Consider the following 16,427-nt stretch of genomic DNA (forward strand, 5'->3'; position numbering starts at 1 on the left):
TTATTAAGAAGTACCCTAATCGTCCGGTTCCTTACCTTTACTATCTACTCCCCCCTTCCTAGTAACTACCTCGGATAGACGAGGAGTACATACCGTACGTTCTAGGAGTAATAGCCGTAGGGGTAGCTAGTATTCGTGTATTCTAGAACCTTCCTCTATAAAAGGTACCCCTAGAGGCCGATATGTTCGCTTCGTAGTTAGGTTACTATACTACTCTATACCCTCGTAAGGCGGTAGTAGATAAGCTTTAGGGGGTACTTGACCGCGGATTTCGTAGCTAACTATTCCTTAGGTTGTCCCGCTAGCTAAGGGAGTCTACTATACCCTACACCCTAGTTATTCTACCTCTCTTTCTATAGTTGCTCTATAAACGGTTTCTTACCTTCCTATTATATTACTAGCTATTCGTCCCTTACCCGGTAGTTCGGCTCGTTTCCGGGTCGAGTACCCTTATACGCTAGTACTAATTCGCGGGCCCTTACGACTACGCTAGCGATAACCTTCTATACTAGGTACTATACCGACTTACCTAAGTAGGAGGCCTATAGTCCCTAGATATATAGGTCGATCGGCGGTATAGCGGTCTCGTACTTAAGTATCCTTATTAGTATCGACTTATATACCCCGGTAACCTTCCTTAGGGATTGGTTTTAGATCTTCGCTAACGGCGCGACGAGTCCCTTTAATAGGTAGGCCCTCTCGCCTAAGGACTATACTTGGCTACTATAGGTAAGGACTGGCCGTATAATAGCCGTATATAGAAGTCGTAACTACCGAAAGTCTACCCCCTATATAGACGTAGTGAGCCTCTAGTATAATGCTATATTCTGTTTAGCTTTCCGTAATATTACCTATACGTACTTCCTCTACCGTAGCACCGGGTCTACCTATAGTCCGAGGATCCTAAGCTGATTTGCCGGGTTAGTTGTATACCCCTATATCTAGATAGAAGCTTATATATTATAGAACCGTAGCCGGCGCGTAAAGTGTATTAGATTGTACTTTTCTAGGGTAAACCGTACCCTATACCTCCTAGCCTAGTCCTTGTAGATCTTGTGCTTCTCTTCTATTAGCCTATAGTTCTCCTTAGTCGAGGAAGACTACGCTAGGATGTTCGTGTCGTCTACGAAACCGCTCGTAGCGGTGTTCTAGGATTCTAGGGCTAGGAGTAGCGTCGCTATAAAGAAGAGGAATAGGATAGGTACTAGCGTTAAGCCTTACGGGATTCTAGTATAGACGGCTTAAAATAGGCTTTTATACTAACCGACTAGGATCGACGTACTACGGTTTTAGAGGTAGGACCGTACAAAGTTAACAAGCTACTTAGGGAGTCCTTTCGACCTTAGGATATAGAGTAGCCGCGGGTATAATACGTAGTCGAAGGCTCCCGATATGTCTAGTAAAGAAGGAATCGTATTTAGTAAGCTAGCTACGAGATAAGGTAACAAGTCTTAACCGCGCTTTCCTACTTATCTAGTACTACCGTATAGCCTCGTTTCGAGAGGTTAGCCCGGAGTAAAAGCTTCCCTCTACGCCCTCCCTCCCTATTTAGTCCTTAAGCTAATATCTACCTCTATAGGCCTAAGCCCTTTAGTACTCTCTATTAACCGATATACGTATCCGTCCTCTCGGGCTATATAGATAGTATTAGCCGTCGCTACTAGTATATACTATGCCCTAGGTTTTAACGCCCTTCGCGTTACCGTAGCCTATCTCTAGAAAGCGGCTATCTATACCTCGTAGGTTTGCTCGGGGCATACACTACGCCGGGTAGCGTACTCCTTACGTTTCTACCTACTAACTAATATAAAGTTCCTTATTACCCTACCCTCGATCCTCCCTAATTATAGAACTAATCTACTTATATTATACGTCTTTTCCCCGTCCTAATAGCCGTCTTTTCCTTACTTAGGCTATCGTCTTTTCCTCGTTACGATCTACTATATTAGACTAGGTACGTTATATAGATAGATAGATATTTCATTAAGCTGTTGTAGTGCCCTTTGGCCTATGCAGCTATGCTATCTTGTTTTTGTATATATAGAGGGGAAACCGTGTTAGTGAAAACCCCTCCTCCTTCCCGCCTGTCTTTTCCTCCTCGTTGTCGTCTTAAATTTCCCTTGTTAGGGGTACGCTAGTGTCATGGGCCTGCCCTGATGACTACCCTATCTGCAACCCCCCTCGCTTCCGCCTCTTGTCTATCCACTCCTCCGTCTCGCTCGCGAGGCTAAACTGCTGGAGGTATCCCTGCTGTAGTATCCACCGAGAGATTCGGCGAATGTTGCCTTTGTCCCTAATAATTGACTTGTAGTCTCTCCTTCCCGCTTGGTGCCTCCAATTTCCCCTGCCTCTCGCCCACTGCGGGCATCGTAGTAGCATATGTTCTGGGTTTTGCGATGGGTAGCCACACTGGCAGGCTGGGCTATAGATGTCTAGTGCGCGTCTTCTGAACAGGTAGGCCCTTAATCCAATGTGTTCGGACCTGATTTGGATCGCTATGCTTGCTTCGGCCCTTGTCAGGTCCCTATATAGCTGGTAATTGTGTCTCTGGAAGGCTCGGAGCGCTATCGGGCCTGTTGTCTTAGGGGGCTTCCTTTTCCAGTCCTGCTCCCATAGGCAGCTCGCTATCTGTTCCGCTAGGTTTTGGGTCTTAGCCTTGCTCCCGCCGGCCTGGCGAGTCCTACGCTCCTCCTCCTTTCGTACTAGCCATTCGGTGCTTGTCTGTACGGCCGTAAAGGTCGTAAGGTCATCCTCTTTTTGGCTTGTCCTATATCCTGCCCCTCTCCGGTAGCGGCTTTCTATCTTATTCTTTGCCTCCTGGATCGTGGTTTGTGCTAGGTAACCTGTCGTCTTTGCCGCGTATTGAATTCTCATTCCCCGGATATACTGGCCGATTAGTGGTATTCCTGTCTCCATTTCTACCGTGCTTGTTGACGTTGTCTTGTATGCGCCTAGTACCCTACGTAGGTTGCCTGCCTGTGTCCTGTTTAGGGGTTGCTCTATCCGTTTCGGGATCGGCTTGCCTGCGCCTCCTGTTCCCCAAATCTGTGCCCCGTACAACATAGCTGGTCTGACGATCGCCTTATACATTACTCTTGCCTTGTCGAATGTTGCTCCCTATGTAGATGCCGTAAGCCTCTTTATCGAGGCTTCATTGACTTGCGCTCGACTCTAGGCTTTCTTAATCTGTACATTCCAGCTTAGCTTCGGGTCGAGCCAGATCCCTAGTACTCGTAGCTCCGCTGATGGCTTGGTCTCGTAGCCTTGGATTCTTACCGCCGCCTTTATATTATGGTGTGTTCTCGCTTTACTGAAGTGTATAAGTTGGTACTTTTCAGGGGCGAACCGGGCACCATGCTTCTTTGCCCACTCCTCGCATTTCTTGTGCCTATCTTCAAGGAGGCGACAGTTCTCTTCTGTCGAGTCTGACCAGGCTAGGATGTTTGTATCGTCTACGAACCCCGATGCTGAGGTTTGCGGAGAGGTGAGTAGGGGGATTAGATCCGACATAAATATTAGAAACAGGATAGGGGAGAGAGTAGATCCCTGAGGTATTCCAGTCTCTGCCTTCACCGGGTCGGACGTGTACCTTCCTAGGACTAGGTATGTCGTCCGTTCCTAGAGAAAGGAGAAGACGAACGACGTTGCCCACTGGGGGATGCCTTTCTGCTGTAGGATATGTATTAGCCTTTGGTGTGAGACGTTGTCGAAGGCCCCTACGATGTCGAGGGATAGTAAGGACGCCGCTCGGTTCCTGCCGTAGTGCCAGAGGGTCTGGATTTGCTCCGTAATTAGCTCCATTGCTGTTAGTGTCGATCGCTAGCTTCTTCCCCCCATCTGTGTTGCTAGGAGTACGTGGTTGTCCTCGGCAAGCTGCGTAAGTCTCTGGGCTACTATCTTTTCTAGGACCTTCCCTATCGTATTTAGAAGTGCTATTGGTCTGTACGACTTGGGCTGAGTATAGTCTTCCTTCTGTGGCTTGCGTAGCACTACTGTCATAGACTCTCTATACGGCTTCGGGTGATACCCTAGCCGTAGGCACGCGGTAAATAGGTTTGCAAGGCTCGGCGCGATCTCTTCTCTACACTCTTTTAGCAGTACGTTTGGTATCCTGTCTAGGCCTAGGGCTTTTCGTCCCTTTAGCTTACTTATGACTCCTGTTACTGTGTTAGGGCTAACCGCCCAATCCATGTCCAGGGGTTCCGGGTATGTACTCGGGTCGATGTCCGTAAGGTCTGCCTCTACTTACGTCGAAAAGAAATGGTCGGCTAACGCTTTTGCCTTGCCCCGGGGCGTAGCCTGGGCAATCCCTTCGCGGTCTACGATTGGGGGGAAGTGAGGGGCTTGTTGCTCTTCAGGTAGTCGTGCCCATTTAGCAAGTCTCCACATCTGTTCCGGGTTTTCTATAACGAGCCCGATCGTCGCTCTCCAGTCCTGCAGCTTATCGCGTCTTATCTGTGCCTTCTTCTCTTGTGTCGCGTGGCAGTATTGCTCCCACGTCTCTTGGGTGTGCTCCTTCGTCCACTGTCGCCTTGCCCTTCTAGCCTCCCTTACCTTCGTAGAGCATTCAGGGGTCCAGAAGGCCTTCTACTACGTTGAGGGCCGGAGTAACGGCGTGTATTGTTCCGCTGCTTGCTATATGACCGAGGTAATCTGTTCCGCTGCTTGATCTAGCTGAGCTGTCGTCTCGAGTTCTCTATGCTGTGGTAGGTTCGCTATTAGGAAGCCTCTTATGTCGTCCTAGCGTGCCTTCTTCCAGTTACGGCGTGGTTCGTTTGCTGGCTCCTCTATCGCCTTCACCCCTAGCGTCGTTTGGATAGGGATATGGTCTGAGGAGGCTTCTAGCGCGTAGTTCGGTCGGCATTGGACTAGTCTCTCTTCAAGTTCTCGTGATAGAAAGCATAGGTCGATCGTGCTTGCACTAGTACGGGCCTTCCACGTCTCTGTTCCCTTTGGTGTTACTAAGGCCATTCCGTAGCGTGCGGTTATGTCTAGTAGCTTCCCCCCTAGAAATGCGTACGGGGGAGTGAATTCGAGTCCCCACTGTGGGTGGTGGAGGTTGAAGTCGCCGAGGAGTACTTGCTTCGTGTCTTGGCTTAGGGTCCGCTCTAGGTGGGCGAGGGTTCCTAGTTCCCTACTCGTCCGACCCCGCGGTGGCGGGTTGTAAACGTTATGGATCTGGATAGGGCCTTGTGTCGTGTCGATCTGGATTGATGTTATGTCTCCTAGGTTGCCCTGCTGCGGTAGTATAACCTTCCACGACTCAAGGTCTATAGTCTTGCTTACGTATATACATGTCCTCGGGATGACGCCTCGTTGGCCCGCGATTACGGTGTGGTATCTCCGGTCATTACAAGTGGCTGGGAGTCCTACGTAGGGGTTGATCTATAGTTCCTGTACCGCAATAACGTGGTGCCGTAGCGGGTCTAGCTCTTGTAGAAAGTGGCGCTGGACCTTGTCCCTACTTTTGTTTACGTTGTACTGTACGATAGTGATGTCGTCGTATAGTATCATTCGTTATCCGTGAGGTCCATTTCCGTGCTGACCTGCTGTGTCTCCTGAGCCTGTATCTCGCTGTCCGGCTGGCCCTGGGGCCGCTGGGGCGCCCCAAAGATTCGCATTTGGCCTAGTTCGTTGGCTACCCGGTTAAGGTGTCGAGGCCGACCGGGAGGTGGATGCGTTTGCGGTTGGGTTCCCTTGTTCGTCTCTTCTGCCCTCTTCCTTTTGCTCGGCTCGAAGCCCTTGTACACGGTAGGTCCCTCCTGTTGTCGTTGGGGGTACCTAGCTGGTGTAGAGATCCTTGCTTGTCTCGCTCGTTCTTGTGCTGCTATTCTAGCCGGGCATTGGCTTGAATACGCTGGGTGCCTTCTGCCGCAGCATGCGCACCTACTCTCCTTTTTTGGGCATTCCCTTCCCTAGTGTGGGCCTGCGCAGTGAGGACACCTTGGGGTCTTCTCCCCGCATTTTGAGGCTATGTGACCGTACTGTTGGCATTGGAAGCATTGTAGTACCCTGTGGCTGCTCTGATGGATCTCCGTGTCCATTCTCTCGCAGTTCCAGAATAGCCCATTGTCTAATATCTGGTTAGCTTGTTCCGCTGTCTCTACCCAAATAATAAGCGATGAATGCGTCTTTTCTCGGTCTACTGTCTTGTGCAGCCATGCCGCCTTCGTTAGTCGTACTCCTGGGGAGGTGTTCTGGTTCTGTACTTGGAGGTGGGGAAGGTCTTCGACCTTAAATGTCCTAGGGACCCCGTGGGCGATGACGGTATACTGTTAGTGGGAGACTCGTGCCGACTTCGCGACTTTAGTAGTCCACTCCTTATAGGTCTCCAGCTTTCGTCTATCAGACTCTTGTGCGGTAAAGAGTCTTACTACGCCTGTTGCTTCTACCCTCGCCCCAACTACCTCCTTTTGGCCGATTCTGTCGACAATCTCCTTGCTTGTTAGGGCTGCGATTTCTTGTTTCTCCGCCGGATCAGTAATGTATAGGCGTACCGCCTTACTTTCCTTCGGAGGGGGTTGATTCTTGCCTGCTGCTACTGTTGCCCATGTAGTTGGTTTCTAGGCTGCCTTCTGTGTTACTTGTTGGATTGTCTTCGGGATTTGGTATAATAGCGCTTTTAGCGCTCCTAGTAGCTGTGCTATGGTGTTCTTATATGCCCGGGCTGGGTGTTCGTCATCCCCTAGTAAGTTCTCCGCCTCCGTATATAGGGTCGTCCACGCTGTGTTGTTTGTCGTTGGCCTCTGCTTTCTGTATAGTGGGCCTTGGCTTGTGTCCTGGGTTTTTTCTTGGTTTGTTCCCCGGTTTGACTCTTGGTGCAGAATGTTCGCAAGGCTATGGCTCTCGTTGGTTGCCATCCTTCGCTGTTGTTCGGGGTCGCGCTTCCTAATTGGGCAGTTGTCCTCCGCAACTCCGCAATTCTAGGGTCTGCCTTCAGGGGAAGGGGACCTCGGTTTTGGGGGTTTTTTTTGTATCACAATTGCGCCGCCGCCAGCGCAGGCGGGTCGCTACTGCTTGAGTAGATTGCTCGTCTTGATAAGGGCTATCGATTGAATGGTCCTCGTCCTAGTACCCGAAAGAGTGCTCTCCGTCGTTTTTAGGTACGTTATATAGTAGGATAGGTATTACCTTAGGCAAAACCCTCGTTCCTATACCGGGTGTTTAATAGGCCCTTATAGGCTTCGTCGCGTGTCTACCTACCTACCGTATTGCCCGCTAGTAAACACTAGATTGTTTCGTAGTCCGCTCGACGCCGTTATATAGTCCGCTTAGTTATTGTTCTATAGTCCGCTCGTCTAATGTTCGTCGCTTAGCCCGCTCGGTTTACGGTCTCCGGAGGTAAAAATTCTATACTTATACTAGAGGTGTCCTATCGAGCGTATAGGCTACGGTTCCGCGCCCTTCTTATACGTAGAAAGAAGAGGAACTCGCTCCCGACACGAGTATATACTCGTCGGATAGTTTTTATACCCGTTTTACTAGTAGTCCTCTATTCGCCGCGGCTTCGCCTACGTTACGCGCCCGTCGCGCCTATAACGCTCTAGCGTAAGAATACTTAGCTCTCTCGTAGTAAGACGAGAGGTTCGTAGCTAATACTACGTATAGGTGATTCTCGTCTTCGACCTACTTAGTGAAATATATTAGATATAATAAGCTATCCTATAAAGCTACGGACTAGGTTATCGAGACTACCGCCGCCTCCGTAGCCGACTTTTACTATAACTACCCGAGAGCAACTAAGCTACCTAGTTTTTAACTACCTATAGACTAGATACCGAATAAGAATGCTATAGGTATACGTATAGCGCGCTAACTAGTATAAGTAGCGATAGCTCTAATACCGGTAGAACGAGGCCTCTAGGCTTATAAGAAAGAGAGCGATACGTATAGTCTAATAGATAATAAGGTATTTACGAAGGTAATAAGAGATATAATAGATACGATAGATATAAGAGGAGAGGAGAGTACTCCGGAGTATACTCTAAGAGGGGGGGTAGTATTACTATACCGCCGTATATTTACTTAAACCCGCGGGTACGTACCTAGACCTCGCGCCTACTAACTAATCCGACTAGCGGCTTAGCGCCCGTATATAACTCTCGCGCCCTCCGCGCCTCCCTTAGATAGAACATCTATTCGACTTATACCTTATTCGACTACGTACTTATACCTACTTATAATAAAGTATAATCGACCTATACTTTCTATTATAAGAACTTAAAGAGAGACTAGTCTAATACCGACCGAACTACGCGCTAGAGGTCTCCTTAGACTATATCTCTATTTAAACGACGCTAGGGGTGAAGGCGATAGAGGAGCTAATAAGCGAACTACGCCGTAACTAGAAGAAGGTACTCTAGGACGATATAAGAGACTTTTTAATAGTAAACCTACCGTAGTATAGGGAACTCGAGACGATAGCTTAGCTAGATCAAGTAGCGGAATAGATTACCTCGGTTATATAGTAAGTAGCGGAACAATATACGCCGTTACTCTAGCCCTTAATATAGTAGAAGGTCTTCTAGACCCCTAAATACTCTATAAAGGTAAAGGAGGCTAGAAGGGTAAGGCGATAGTAGACGAAGGAGCATACCTAAGAGACGTAGGAGTAATACTATCGCGCGATATAAGAGAAGAAGGTATAGATAAGACGCGATAAGCTATAGGACTAGAGAGCAACGATCGGGCTTATTATAGAAAACCCGGAACAGATATAGAGACTAGCTAAATAGGTACGACTACCTAAAGAGTAACGAACCCCTTACTTCCCTTTAATAGTAGACCGTAAAGGGATTACCTAGACTACGCCCCGGGGTAAGGTAAAAGTATTAGCCGACTATATCTTTTCTACGTAAGTAGAGGTAGACCTTACGGATATCGACCCGAGTATATACCCGGAACCCCTAGATATAGATTAGGCGGTTAGCTCTAATATAGTAAAAGGACTATAAGTAAGCTAAAAGAACGAAAAGCCCTAGGCCTAGATAGGATACTAAATATAATACTAAAAGAGTATAGAGAAGAGATCGCGCCGAGCCTTATAAACCTATTTACCGCGTACCTACGGCTAGGGTATTGCCCGAAGCCGTATAGAGAGTCTATAACAGTAGTACTACGTAAGCTATAGAAGGAGGACTATACTTAACCTAAATCGTATAGGCTAATTGTACTTCTAAATACGATAGGAAAGGTTCTAGAGAAGATAGTAGCCTAGAGACTTACGTAGCTAGCCGAGAATAACTACGTACTCCTAGTAATATAGATAGGGGGAAGAAGCTAACGATTAATACTAATAGTAATAGAGCTAATTACGGAGCAAATTCAGACCCTCTAGTACTACGGTAGGAACCGAGCGGCGTCCTTACTATCCCTCGACATCGTAGGGACCTTCGATAACGTCTTATACTAAAGGCTAATATATATCCTATAATAGAAAGGCATCTCCTAGTAGGTAACGAAGTTCGTCTACTCCTTTCTCTAGGAACGGACGACATACCTAGTCCTAGGGAGGTATACGTCCGACCCGGTAAAGGTAGAGGCTAGAATACCTTAGGGATCTACTCTCTCCCCTAGCCTATTGTCAGGGCGAGAGCCTGGCCTATAAGATGTAAGGGTGAAAGCGAGAATATAGGTGCAAAGTGTAGATATAAAAGGGTATAGTATGATTGCTATATAAAACAAAAGACGAAGAAAGCAAGAGAGGCCTAGGGAAGGCTAGATATTTATACGCGACCCTCGCGAGTACGTATCCCCGTATTAACAGGGCTAACCCGTACGAAGCCGCGCTTAGTAGCTTTGCTCAAAACCTTATTCTAACCTGCCCTACGTTCCGAGTCTTCTACGTGCTTCTTCTAGGGTCTAGCGTAGTCGCGGGTGCTCGCGGGAGTGCCGTAAGTCACATAGTCACGAGCCGAAGTGAATCTATCAAGGTTTAGTAGAGGGGTTAATTTAGAGGGCTAGGTCCCGTAGTAAATGTTACGGGGTATATGATTCTTAGCGCTTATATACTAAGCTAGACTATCACTTCTTAACGACTTCTAAGCACTCTAAGGCTCTTCTATCCCTACCTTCTATATACTCTATAGGGAGACTATAATAGTAGCCCCCCCGAACAAAGCTAAGTTCCTACGAAGCCGTAGTAGTTCTATATATCGAGGATGTTTAGCTTCAGTACTAGGCCTAGGCCTAATGTTATAGTCGATATACTATTAGTAAGCCCCGTCGAAGAGCTTAGATTCGAAGAGCCTACCGATGTTAGCTTCTAGGCCGTCTACGCGGGCGTAATATTCTTCGATTACTTAACGATTAAAGATGATATATTAGATAGGTTCCTATAAGGTATCCTACTTAGGGCAACCTTACTATTCGACTTTATACTTAATCGGCGGTAGTCCTTTAACGTCGTTAGGCTCTACGCGGATTCCCCGGATCTTGCGGACGGTATAGTCGTTAGAAGGTAGGTTAATAGGCTCGTCGACTTCTACTTTATCGGGAGGACCTAGCATGTCTTAGTTTTAGTTCGGGAATAGGTCCTTAGCCGACGGCCGAAGGCGTACGGGATAGAAGACGTCGTAGATCTTTATGTTCGTAGGAAGAGCTAGACGGTAGGCGTGTGAACTAATACGCTCGGTAATCTTAAAAGGACCTAGGTTCTTCTAGTTCAGCTTCTTAGAGGGGCGGTCCGTCTTAATGTTCTTAGAGTTAAGGTAGACTATATCGCCTACTTAGTAGTCGGGAGCTAGCTAGCGACGACGATTAGCTTGATCCTCGTAGATTGCTTATACGTACACTATCTCGTCGTGAACTTCTTTATAGATCTATAAGAGTATAGTAGCGAACTTGTCTACTACTTGCTCGTTTACGTCTTCGGTAGGCGGGAGAGGTTCTCCTAGTTCTATACCTATACGAGGGTAGTAACCTCTCGTAGTATAGAAGGGAGAGTAGCTAGTAGTCTCCGAGTCCTAGTTACGAGTAGCGAACTCTACCGTAGGGATATACTAAGGCTAATCCTTCTAGTAGTAGTCGACGAAGCAACGAAGGACCTACTCGAGGATAGCGTTCGTAATTTCGGTCTAGCCGTCGGTCTATAGCTAAAAACTAGTCGAGAGGTTATGCTTAATGCCTAGGATAGTACATAGACGCTTCTAGAAGTACGAGATGAACTAGGTGCCTCTATTAGAGGTGATGCTATCCGGGAGGCCTTAAAAGCGCTAGACGAATTCGTAGAACAAGCGAGTAGTCTCCTTTACGGTCATACTCTAGCACGGGATTATATACCGGTCCTTAGAGTAACGGTCTACGATCACTAGAAGGGCCTTTACTTTTACGCCGCTAAAGGTCTTACCGTAAGGAAGATCGGTAATAAAGTCTATAGTAATGTGCTTCTACGGACGATTAGGAGCCGGGAGAGGGTGTAAGAGACCGTAGGGACGGTAGCGGTTAGCTTTAGCTCTTCGGTAAGTAGCGTAGTTTAGTACGTAGCGGCGGACGTCCTTCTAGGAATACGGCCACTAGTAATACCTAGCGAGGAGCTTATAGGTCTTAGCTACGCCTAGGTGACCCCTAGAGGCGGAGTCGTAGATAATTTGAAGAATCTTAGCTCGGATATTAGAGCCTTCGGGCTACGGTACGTAAAGCTTCTTACGGAAGTAGACGACACCTTCCTAGAGCTCGTACTCGGATAGCGAGAAGCCCGGGAATGTCCTCGCGCTAGATCTAAGGGCCTAAACTAACTCTTAGGCGTCTATGTCGGTATCGTACGCTGTTCGTACTCGTACTATAATGCCTTCGGGCTACTCCTTATTATTAAACCCCTTAAAGTCTAATTCGGATAAGCCGTCGGTCGTTACTAAGCCCTCTTTATCGTCGTTCAAGTCCTTAGCGTCCGAGGCGTATTCTTTAGGCTCGGATTCATCGTTACTCTCGTTAAGGTAGGTAGGAGCGAGCACGAGAGTAGTAAAGGAAGCGGCGAGCGTAGGCTAGCCGTTCGATAGGTACTCTCGAAGCTCGGAAGAGAGGTTATACTCTTTAATGACTTGTTGCCCTACGATTTGCCGGCCCCCTCTTCGATTAACTAGAGAGTTACTAGGGCGGCGGGTAAGGGCGTCGGCTATCGAGTTGGCCTTACCGGGCGTATACGAGATCACGAAGTTAAACCGGGAGAGGAACTCGCTCTAGCGGGCCTAGCGACGATTAAGTAGCTTACTCTATATAAAGTAGACGAGGTTCTTATAGTCGGAGCTTACTTAGACGGGCATAGTAGAGCCTTCGAGCTCGGGGCGCTACTCTTCGAAAGCTTTGACGATAGCGAGAAGCTCCTTGTCGTAGATCTCGTAGTTATACTCCGTAGCGGTCAACTTCTTAGAGAGGAAGGCGACAGGTAACTAGGGGGATTTAGGCGAGCGGCGTTATAGTAGGACACCGCCTACTACGCCGTCGGATACGTCGGTCTCTATACGGGTCTCTAGTTCGAAATCGAAGTACTATAGAAGCGGGTTCTTAACAAACTTCGCTTTAAGTAAGTCAAAAGCCTCCTAGTATTCGTCGGTCTAGGCGAACTTCTTACCCTTACGCGTGAGCTTCGTTAAAGGGCGTACTACGCCCGAAAATACGTAGATAAAGCGGCGGTAGAAGTTAGTAAAGCCTAGGAAACCCTAGACCTCTTTAACGTTCGTAGGAGCATCCTATTCGACGATAGCGTCGATCTTCTCTTAGTCCATCTTAATGCCGTCTACGGTAATGATTAAACTAAGGAACTTGACTTCGGTCTTCTTAGACTCGTACTTGTCGATATCGAGCTATAAGCCGGCGTCTACGAGCTTCTAAAGGACCTTATAGACGTGCTCGCGGTGCTCCTCCTTAGTCTCGCTATAGACTAGGATGTCGTCGATATAGGTAGTATAGAACTGATCGAGGAACTCCTAAAGGATGTCGTTAATAAAGTTCTAGAAGGTACTAGGCCCGTTATAAACGCCGAAGGGCATAACGAGCGACTCGAATAGCCCGTAGCGAGTACGGAAGGCTATAAGATACTCGTGTCCTTCTACTATTCGTAACTTGTTAAACGTAGCGATGACATCGAGCTTAGTAAAGTACTTGGCCTTAGAGAGGCGCTCGAGCGTCTCCTAAATCAACGGTATTAGGTAGCGGTTCTTCTTTATAATAGCGTTTAAGCCTCGGTAGTCTACGTAGAAGCGTAGACTACCGCCGGGCTTCTTAACGAACATAACGGGACTACTAGCGCTAGAACGGCTCGCTCGAATAAACCCCTTCTTTAGGTTCTCTTCGAGGTATCTCTTAAGGACGATAAGCTCTTCTCGGGACATAGAATATAACGGTCCGAACGGTGTCTCTACACCTTCTTCTAGCTCAATCTTATAGTCGTAAGGGCGATAAGGAGGCAGCTCGTCTACGGCTTTAGTATCGAATACGTAGAGGATGTGGTGTGCCTAAGGAGGGACCTTCGTAGTAGGGTCGGTAGGTGTACGCTTCTTGTCGAGCTTCTCGAGGGCGATATCGATATCGCGGAGAGAGGCGGCGAAGACTTAAGCTTTAGGCTACTTAGTAGTAGTAGTGAAGGTAGCGGCGTTTACCTAGAAGATCTTAGTATACTTAGGACCGCGCTAAGGCGGCGGAGAAGGCGGAGGTACCGGAGGAACTTCTAGAGGGAAGCTAATAGTAAGGGAAGTCTAGTCGATAATAGGTCGGTATCGTCTAAACTAGGGGAGGCCGAGGATAAACTTCTAATACGGTAGGGACGTAAGGAAGCTAGTGATCGACATACGCTTGCCTCCGAGGGTGATTAACGTATATATAACATAAGTAATCTTACTAGTAGTAGTCTCCGTGCCGTTAAAGAGTTCAAGGGTACGAGGGTACTTTAGTTCCTAGGGTTCGAGGTTAAGAGAGGTCGCGAGTTTATAGTCTATAAAAGACTCGCCTAGTACGCTAGTGTCTATAAGAGTGAGATTGGAAGAAGAGAGTTTCTTTAAGCCGATATTTACATTCGTAACGAACGGTTTATAAGCGTAGTCCTTGCCCGTCTCGTCGTATAGGTCTAGCTATACTATATTAATCCTTAACTTCTTTCCTCTCTTTACTTTCGGTAAACGTTGTTCTTAGTCTTTATCGCGTCGATAAGGAAGACCTAGGCTTTTTCCTGCTTAGCGGGAGTAGTAGGAGTAGGCTCGATAGCGCCGATAGCGCCGCGAACCGGGTTACGGGCGTTACGGGTAGCGAGCTACGGACAGTTAGCTACGATATAGCCTAGACCGCCGTAGTAGGTGTAGAGTCCGGCCTAGCGACGGCGAAGCTTCTCTTCGGGAGTAAGCTTACCGTTAACGAGGCCCTAGACTCGAGGGACGGCGGCACTAGCGCTAAGATCTATAGCGTCACCTATAGAGACGGGAGGGAGAGCCGTAGGAGCGGCGGCGCCTAGTAGAGTAGCGAAGTGGCTTCCGGGACTACGAGGCTAACGACCTTAAGAACGGGAAGCGAGGAGAGAGGCGGTATATTTTATATTAGAGTCGAGGCGCTAGTAGGTCTCGACGAGCTTACGGAAGCTTATAGTACCGACGTCCTTATCCTCGAGGGCTCGAAGAAGCTCTACTAACAAACCACGGCGGAGAGTGCTCTTCTTAGTCTCTTCGTTATAGCCGGTAAACCCGATGTCGCGGTTAAAGGCCACGAGGTACTCGGCGAAGCTCTTGTTCTTCTAGAGGAGGTTATAGATAGCGTTCTAGGCGGTAGCTCTACGGTCTAGATCACTAAAGGTAGCACGGAGGTCCTATATTAAGGTGAGGACGTCCGGGCAGCCGATAGTCTACGTAGCGTTGTCGATATAGTATTATACCTAAGCCGCGGCGTCTCCCCGAAGGAGGAAGAAGACGTACGTAACTTTGTCCTTCTCTTACGGAAAGTGGTCGGCATTAGCTAACAGCTTGATAGTAAGCTGTGTCTTAAATGCCTTAAACTTGCTCTTATTACCGTCGAACTCGTCTAGGTCGTTAACCTTCTTAGAGAAGTACTAGCGGCGGTTGTCGTCGGCGTACGGGGCGAGGTTCTAGAAGGTATTTATAATACCTTAAAGGTATATTACTTAGTTGTTTACTTGCTCGACCTACTAGGCGGTCTCGCGGAAAGAGGAGACGGTGCGGTTAATAAGAGCGTAGGCGGTATTGGGGTTAGCGTTTGCCTAGGTACCGAAGGTAGCGGCGTTCGAGAAGGGGATATTAGTCTACTTACTAAAGTGGAATAGAGTGTCTTAGTTGTCGAGGTTAACACCTCTATCGGTAGCGTAGTCACCTATAAGGATGACTCGAGTGGTTAACGGTTTGTTAGTCTTTTATGATGTTAGGGCGAGAGCCTAGCCTATAAGATATAAGGGTAAAAGCGAGAATATAGGTACAAAGTATAGATATAAAAGGGTATAGTATAATTGCTATACAAAACAAAAGACGAAGAAAGTAAGAGAGGCCTAGGGAAGGCTAGATATTTATACGCGACCCTCGCGAGTACGTGTCCCCGCATTAATAGGGCTAACCCGTACGAAGCCGCGCTTAGTAGCTTTGCTCAAAACCTTATTCTAACCTGCCCTACGTTCCGAGTCTTCTACGTGCTTCTTCTAGAGTCTAGCGTAGTCGCGGGTGCTCGCGGGAGTGCCGTGAGTCACATAGTCACGAGCCGAAGTGAATCTGTTAAGGTTTAGTAGAGGGGTGAATTTGGAGGGCTAGGTCCCGTAGTAAATATTACGGGGTATATGATTCTTAGCGCTTATACACTAAGCTAGACTGTCACTTCTTAACGACTTCTAAGCACTCTAAGGCTCTTCTGTCCCTACCTTCTATACACTCTATAGGGAGACCATAACACCTATTTCTAATATTTATGTCTGATCTAATTCCCCTACTTACCTCTCCGTAAACCTTAGTATCGGGATTCGTAGACGACATAAACATTCTAGCCTAGTCAGACTCGATAGAGGAGAACTGTCGCCTCCTTAAAGATAGGCGTAAGAAATGCGAGGAGTAGGTAAAGAAGTATAGTGCCCGGTTTGCCCCTAAAAAGTACTAGCTTATATACTTTAGTAAAGCAAGAATATACTATAATATAAAGGCGGCGGTAAGAATCTAAGGCTACGAGACTAAGCTATTAGCGGAGCTACGAGTACTAGGGATCTAGCTCGACCCGAAGCTAAGCTAGAACGTATAGATTAAGAAAGCCTAGAGTCGAGCGCAAGTTAACGAAGCCTCGATAAAGAGGATCACGGCGTCTATATAGGGAGCAATATTCGACAAGGCAAGGGTAATATATAAGGCGATCGTCAGACTAGCTATGTTATACGGGGCACAGATTTAGGGTACAGGAGGCGTAGGCAAGCCGATCCCGAAACGGATAGAGCAACCCCTAAACAGGACACAGGCAGG

The sequence above is a fragment of the Fulvia fulva genome, chromosome 2, assembly GCF_020509005.1.
Source record: "Fulvia fulva chromosome 2, complete sequence".
NCBI classification, from domain to species: domain Eukaryota; kingdom Fungi; phylum Ascomycota; class Dothideomycetes; order Mycosphaerellales; family Mycosphaerellaceae; genus Fulvia; species Fulvia fulva.